The sequence below is a fragment of the Oryza sativa genome, chromosome 11, assembly GCF_034140825.1.
Source record: "Oryza sativa Japonica Group chromosome 11, ASM3414082v1".
Lineage (NCBI taxonomy): Eukaryota > Viridiplantae > Streptophyta > Magnoliopsida > Poales > Poaceae > Oryza > Oryza sativa.
The window spans coordinates 7,669,847-7,678,371 of NC_089045.1; positions in this window are offsets into that span (position 1 = coordinate 7,669,847).

Sequence of the window (8,525 nt, forward strand, 5' to 3'; positions counted from 1 at the left end):
GACTTCTTTTTCTGTTACTTTGATAAGATAATAGATTTTACAGTTGTTCATAATATATTGCGAACTAATTTAATGTTTTACGCTAGTGACTGTGCAAAAACTTATAAACTTTATATTCTTAGTAGAGGGAGTAAGATATTTTTAATTTGTGATGAGAAATAATTTCATAATATATAGTCTACAAACTATATGAGTTATAATATTAATGGTTAAAGATAGAAACTTTTGACTACGATAAAGTTAAAATGATAATAAGTAATTTGAAAAAAGGGGTATATTATTTGATTCAAATATTCTGATCAACGACAAAACATGCTAATTATCATCCTAACATGAAAATATGTTCTTTCGATTAAAAAAACATATCAACCACAATTGGCATGATTATGTAAAATGGAACTTCAAACGCTAATTTCTATTGTGTTATATTTGTAAAATCAAATAATAATAAGATATCGCATGATTTCAGGAGCTGTTCAAATTGATGTCATTTCAAACCATATCATTTTTTTAAGTTATCAAGATTGTGCATACATTTAGTGTTTTTTTACCAAACTTCGGTAAACATATAAGGAATCCCGTCAAAACTTGGCAATATTTCCACTTACTAAAATTTTGACAATCGTAAATCTGAACAGCCCCTTCATACGTCAACTGATCCAAAAGAATATTGGCATCCAATTTTTAAATTTTCGGCTCAATACATGTCTATTTCTCCTGAAATTAATGTTTCTCATGATCGTGATAATGAAAAGAACACTCGCCGACGGGAAAATAAATTTTCATATAATCACAAAAAATAATTTCACAAATACACGTGCATGGAACATAACGGTGCGTCGTCGTTCCTAAATTAATTATTTGCCAGCTGTTCTAATAACGTATTAAGTGATGTTCAGTTGAAGTTGCCAGATTAGTTTGATGCGTGTCCCAGATGGTAATTACCGATGACGTACACCCGTCTGGTTTATTCTTAGGTGGCGTGCTTATGAGTTTGGCTGAGATTCTCAACTGAGAAAGACATATAATTTATTTATTAATTAAATAGTAATTATTATAAATTCAAATACTCTATCCGTATCAAAATATAACAACTTCACCACCTACATTCTCTTCTCAACCAATCACAATCTACCATCATTCAAATTCTTTACCAATCTTCTATTCTCAATCAATCATAACTTTCTCTCACTTCAATTATATACCTACTTTCTTATAATACTTATGTCAAAGTCTAAAACTCTCTAATTTCGAGGCGGACGTAGCTAGTATAAATTTATTTAATTTTTAAATAGACTCTCATATATATTTTTTTAATGAAATTTATCATTTAACAGTTAAAAAAAAGTTCGAGCAGGACAACCAAAAAGATGTTCAGAACTTTTAGCCTTAGTGGCAACAACGTCATGGATCGATCTTTGACAACGAGACGTACAGGTGTGTCGTTCTGTGGATTCTGTCGTACTTATAGCCAGATACATGAACGAGCTGAAAAGAGACTGTTACCGGATGTTTGACGCATGATCTTCAGTTGTCGCCGACCAATATCGTACGTTCAACATCTCATCATGTACCCCCAAAATAAATAAATAAAATAAATAAATAACTCATCATGTTGCAGCCTTAAGTAGCGAAAGTAACCCTCGTGACAGAGCAACACACGGATGTTAATTATTTGTGTAAATTACAGATTTTTCCATTATCTAATAAATCATAAAAGCACACCACTACAAAACCTCTAATAGAGACATCGATATAATGCGTTTCTCATCCTAATAGGCGGGTATATAAAACTAAAAACCAATATCTATAACATTTAATTTATTGATGCTGGTTTATCTATGTCAGTTTTATTTTAATAAACTACCGCTCATAAACATAGGTTATAGGTTTTGAATGGAACTTTTAGGGATGGAGCCGAGTCAACCAACAGCAAGCCATCTTGTTTTTATTTTATTTTATCTATGACGATCCTAGCACGCTCTCTCCATCTCGTGTTCTCCTTGCCTCTCCACCCCTCGCTCGCTCGCCTCTCCACTTCACTCTCTCCCTAGCCCTCCTCACCACCGCTGCCATCAATCATCATCCTTGCTTGCAGTACCTCGTCCTCTCCTCCTTTGCCACCACCTTCTCCGGCTACGGTGCACGGTATATCGGTGGCACCGATCTCAACTCCCTTGCCTACGGGCTCTTCTCACCTTCCCATGCAATCGGTGGTATCCCTTCACCTTAGGAGCCGCCACAATCCCATGAGGTTGGACGTGTCATATTCGGCCGGTGTTGGGTTTAGTCCCACATCGGTAATTGATTATGGGGGAGTACAACTTAAAAGGTGGGGGCAGTCCTCACCCATCAGACTAGTCTTTTAGGTTGTGTAGGCTCAGGACCTAAAGTTGTGGCTTCGGTTGGGCCTGTGGTGGAGCAGACACAATATGACCTAGGTGGCCTACGGTTGTTGGGCCGGGCTGCGCACTCTAACAAGTGGTATTAGAGCCCAGGTTTGGAACCCGAAACAATTTTCATGATTCGCATGGTGGAGAGGCCAGGTAACAAATCTTCAGGGTCACATAGGTTAATGTGACGGGGGAGATTGTTAGGCCCGATGTGTGACAGAGGAGATTGTTGGGTTTAGTTTCACATCGGTAATTGATGAGGGAGAGCACAACTTAAAATTTTAGGTTGTGTAATGTTGTGGCTCCGGCTCTAACAACCGGTGCGGCTCAAGGACGGCCAGATTCGACCATCACGAGCACAACGATGGCCAGATCCACAGTCTATGACCTCAAAGGTAGCAGTCTCCCCTCGATGTTGTTGAGTGTAGAGGAAGATTGAGCGCACCGATGGCATGCCCTTCATGGCGGTTTCTCATCCCTCTTCTAGCTTGGGCGACGACAACAATATTGGGATAGAGTGTGGCCGACGGTGGCTTTATTTTGTGTATTCTTGACTTCTTCATGAGTTGTCGATGTTTTTGATTAGTAGATGTTGTTTCTGTGATGTTCGATCTTCATCTATGAAATTGTTGATCATGTGATGTTCTTCATACGTGATGTCGCGTGCTTTCTGGGTTATGTACTACTGTCATCTACTTGTCGTTTTTTTCCTGAATTATTACAATCCGAATTAATAAATTAGGGTAATTGTTTAGACACATGCTAGGACAACTTAACCATGCATTTGTGTATGGCCGTGAGTGTGATGTGCCCGTCTGTACCACGTACTTAAAAAAAAAATCAAGATAAGGGTAGAGTTTTTTTTCCTTGTTGCAAAGGAAGAAATTAATTATAGAAGCATGCAACCCCTTTATAATATCAGTAAAAGGACAAAATTGTGGTGGGTCAATTTTAATTGTGTGTATTTGAGGGGGCCACTAAAAATTAATGCTCACGTCCTTTGCACCAACTAGAAACACATATGACCAAAGAAAGAAAAAAACAGAATCGTCATATATCATGCCACGACCAATCGACCTTGTAATTTGTACATGTGTCAAGAAGGAAGATAAGGTGACCAAGAAGTACGTGTTCTTGATGTAGAGAAAAACAATAACTCAATTCCTTTAAAAAAAAACAATAACTCAATAACGGATCACTCCCTCCCTTTTTATTTTTTCTCAATTTTCTGGAGAAATTCAGTTTGTTTGTCAATTGCCATGCCCGTCACTGCCACACAAAAAGGGTCGTTTCAATCGGCATGGCCTTCACGACTCATGAGCAGAGGTTAGTTATCAAGCGAGTCATCTCAAACGGTAAAACCGTTTGCAAAACAGACGTACACCTGTTGATGTTATTCGCATATAACCGCCCGTGGAACAAACATCTATAACTCCACGCAAAAGAATGTTGAAAATTTATGTGTTCTTCAGACAAAAGAACTGATTAAAAAGATGCTGCAATTGTAAGGTAGTATATCCATACCAGGCCTATTACATATGGGTACTAGGCCTAGTAAAAATATATCTATGATCTAGACTTCGACCTAAACAGAGTATTTACAAGCAAGTGATAACCACTATACAACATAGATCAGAAAATAAAGTAATGCAACTCTATTGATTGAGATCTGGTGAGAGCTGCTCAAGTGCTCACCTTGAGTGTCATCGAACACAACCACCATCTTATAGCGGAGCACAGTCGTGCAGTGGTAAAAGTGGTGCCCGTGTAGAAGGAAGAAGAAGGAGGGAGGAGCCGAGGAGAGAAAGAGAGAAGAAGGGGAAGGTGCCAATGGCAGGTGACTCGCTAGTCACCCAAGTGGCAGCGGCGCGCCGCCTTCTATCCATGCGTGTGGGCATTAGACAAAATGTAACGTCGGAGCCTCGAACTATATATCCTGGACGGTATGGACGGTATGATGCTTGTAGCATTCCTCCGTGTAAAAACTTATAGGAAAAACCAAGAATAAGAGAGATGGAAAAACTGAAGCCTGTTCTTCTCAAGATATCTCATCCTATTTGGCCATTGCTCCATAACTCTTAACTGTTTTTATAAAAATTGGTTCGAGACATCATGCAATGTTTGACAGTTCTCTCTTAAGAACCTTTAGAAATGAGTCTTCTACTGCTCTTGATAAATTGAAACCATTATTGGTTCAATTATAGATTGTCTGTAGCGTCTTTTTTTCCTTATATATAGAGCCGTCAGTATAGATGATCATAAACATAAGGAAATTAATGGTACAAAAGCACATGATATGTATAACATGTAGGATGAACAAATTTTATAGTAGTGTGCATTTTCTAGATATACAACGTATGCACGTATATACATCCTCCGCAGTTATTGCTGTGCAATTACTAAGATCCTGTTCCCAAACAAAAAAAATTTATTCTGTCACATCGAATGTTTGAATACATGCATGAAGTATTAAATATAGACAAAACAAAAACTAATTACACATATTGCGTGTAAAATGCAAGACAAATCTTTTAAGCCTAATTACGCCATGATTTGACAATGTGGTGCTACATTAAACATTTGCTAATGACAGATCAATTAGGCTTAATAAATTCGTCTCGCGGTTTCCAGGTGGAATCTGTAATTTGTTTTGTTATTAGTCTATATTTAATACTTTAAATGTGTGTCCGTATATCCGATGTGATACGGCCAAAATTTTCGTTCGTGAACTAAACAAGTCCTAAGAGCCACAACATATATAAACCATGTAAGAATCATTAAATAGACTTTTACTGCCCGATAAGGTATATTGTGAAGTGATAACCAACATCAACAACAATAATAACGGTGTCATATGACTCTTATTACCAGCAACCATGAACAAATTATGTTTTGGTAAAATACTCTAGGGTAATATCACTGCGGGAGAAGTGGCTTTTACCATCAGTTCGTAACTCCCCTCTAGTCACGGTTATGCAACCGAAACTACGAATCCGGGACTAAAACGTCCATCTTTAGTCCCGATTAAAATACCCGAAAGTAAAAATGCATCTTTAGTCCCGGTTGGTACCACCAACCGAGACTAAAAATGACAATGCCACTTGACTGGTAATGCCATCTTTAGTCCCGATTGGGACCAACAACCGGGACTAAAGGTCCTTTTTCTCTTTTTTTAATTTACTTGCAAGTTATTAGATAATCACAAATTCATTCACAGCAAAAGCAAATTATCAGATCATCACAAATTTATTCACAAATCAGAAAAAATCACACATATACATTCAATAATCAACAACATCTACAACTTAGAACAAATCATAAAAAAAATCAAGAACTCTAGAACAAATCAACAACATACACAACATCGCCACTGCCGCCTGGCCGCTGGCCTCCCATCCCACCACCTCCCCTCCAGCCGGATCTGGCGGAGGGGAGGGTGAGGCTGCCGTCGGCCGGCCTCCCATCCGGCCGCCTCCTCTCTGTAAGAGGGCGAGGCCACCGCCAGCCAACCTCCCCTTCCGCTGCCTCCCCTCCCGCCGGATCTGGCGGAGGGGAGGCCACAGCCGCCGCCGCTTCCCCCGCCGGGCCGCCGCTTCTGCCGAGAGAAGAGAGAGCAGAGCTAAGCTAACTAGCTAGGCAAGGAGTGAGAGGAGATTGATCAAGAAGATATTTTGGGATCGATGGGGCTAGAGGACAGGGGGATCGGGAGAGATAGCTAGAGAGAGCGCGAGAGAGGATCGAGGAGATCGAGAGAAAGGCATGGGAGATTAAAGAGGTGGGAGAGAGATTTTAGTACCGGTTGGTGATAACAACTGGGATTAAAAATCCCTGGGGGTCCTGACACAACCTGACAACTATTGAATTGGGAATAGAAATGATAACCGGGACAAAAAAAATGATGTTTAGTCCCGATTCCTATTAAGCCGGGACTAATGTGGTTTTTAGCCAACTCAGTAAAGATGGTTTCTCCAGTAGTGTATGGTCACGACTCATGAGAAGAGAGTAATAGAGATGATTTTCTGTTAAGTGGGTCCCACCTTTATTTTCTACTATCAGCACAAATACATTGTGAAGTGCAGACTATCACCACTTGTTTTTGGCCTTTTGCCCTACATCGTTACGGAGTTTGTCAACATACATTACGGTTACCTTCACACTAACATTACCGATTCTGTTCTTTTCTAGGCAAACATCTCAGTGGCAATTGCTGCACAACAGTAATTATAGAGGATCGTCCCACAAAAGGGATCTCGTTGCCGTGACAAAGTTGTGTACCAAAAGTATGGTTCATACACATAAGGTTTTTCTTTTAAGAATATATAGAACAGTCAGTCCCTTTCAGCTCTGCCGTGCGCCTATTTGCATTCCGTAGAATGGAGTTGTATCCTGCAAAATCTTCTTTATGCAGGCTGCCGAATAACAGGCCACGCGTTCCAGATTCTCAAATGATGGTGAAAGGACCCTTGATTGATTCGTACTGATTGGCAGCATCTCTACTGCAGAAGAGCAGAAAGATTAATGATCTCTAAGAGCAAGTTTAATAGTATAGCTAACTACTAGCTCCAATTCATCTGTAGCCAATCTAATAGCTCATTTATACAATAGTTACATACTACACTATTAATACTTAGTCCCACCTGTCATACACACACCGTCTTGGAGTCCGTGCTACAGCTGGCTACAAATCTGTAGCCCGCTGCTCTTCTCTCTTCTCATTTATCTCCTTAAAATATATTTGCAGCTGTCTTATAGCCTGCTATTGTACCTGCTACTCCCTCCGTCCTAGAAAATGGATTTTGATGATTAAACACGGATATTAAGAAAATATGTAGAATTAAATAAAAGAAGGTTATGATTGGTTAAGTAGATGAGGTAGATAAAAAAAATGAATGGTGGAAGGTTGTGATTTGTTGAGAAGAGGATGATGGTGAAGAAATTGTTATATCTTGGGACAAACCTTGTGGGGTAAAAGTTACTAAAAGGACAAAGGGAGTACAAGATAGCGTCTCAAGCTTGTGTATTTTTTTTAATAAGAGATGTTGGAAATATAGTCATAATTCGATGTATTTAATTTAGAAATATAATCATAAGTCTGTATATTTTAATATAGAAATATAATCATAATTGATATATTTTAATCCAGAAAAACCAGATACTAAACATAACATCTGAATAAACGAATGATCCATGCTAAAGATAATAACACTAAAGTAAGGCTGTGTTCGCTCCAACGTGTTCCCATCTGGAATGGTGCACATAGAAAACGGAACGGTCTATTAGCGCGTGATTAATTAAGTATTAACTATTTTTTTTAAAAAATAGATCAATATGATTTTTTTATGCAACTTTCGTACTTTTTTTTAAGATAATGGATGCAACTTTCGTATAAAAACTTTTTATAAAAAACACACCGTTTAGTACTTTAAAAAACGTGCGCACGGAAAATAAGGGAGATGAGTTGGAAAACCTGGGGTGTGAGAACACAACCTAAATAGTGATATACCTAGAGAACACTCTCGATAATGAAGCATTGTTGTTGTTGACGTGCTGTTGTCGTCTCCAAGTCCGTTTGCGCCGTTCCTGCGTTGGAGTACCCGTGCTCATAGGTACTGAGAATCAGGGAGGCCAAAGCAGCACAGAGTGATGTTTTTGTCAACGTAACATCGGGAAAGAGAGAAGACGATACCGCCTCGCCACGTCAGCCGGCTGTAACACCTCAGGTATTCTCTTACCTAGAATGTTATATACTACGGTACATAAACTACCAAGTCCAAAATTCATTAAGAATTTCGACAGGGTCTCCCCTATAAATATGGACATCCACAACAGACAATTATAAATTAAAATAATAATAATAATATCATTCCCACAATGTGATCCATCAATAATCCATGGAAACAAACTAAAAGATATCTAAAAGATTATTACAAGACCAAACCATGATATAGTTTAAGTGTCATTATGGATCTACGCAATATAGTTTGATAGTGTGCAGATAACTGTGTATATAAGGGTGGTACTTTCCACCCATGCATGTTGGTCTCAATGCGTACCTAAAACTAAATAAAACATAAGAGTGAGTATAAAAATACTCAGCAAGTACAATATGGAACTAGAAAACATATATACACA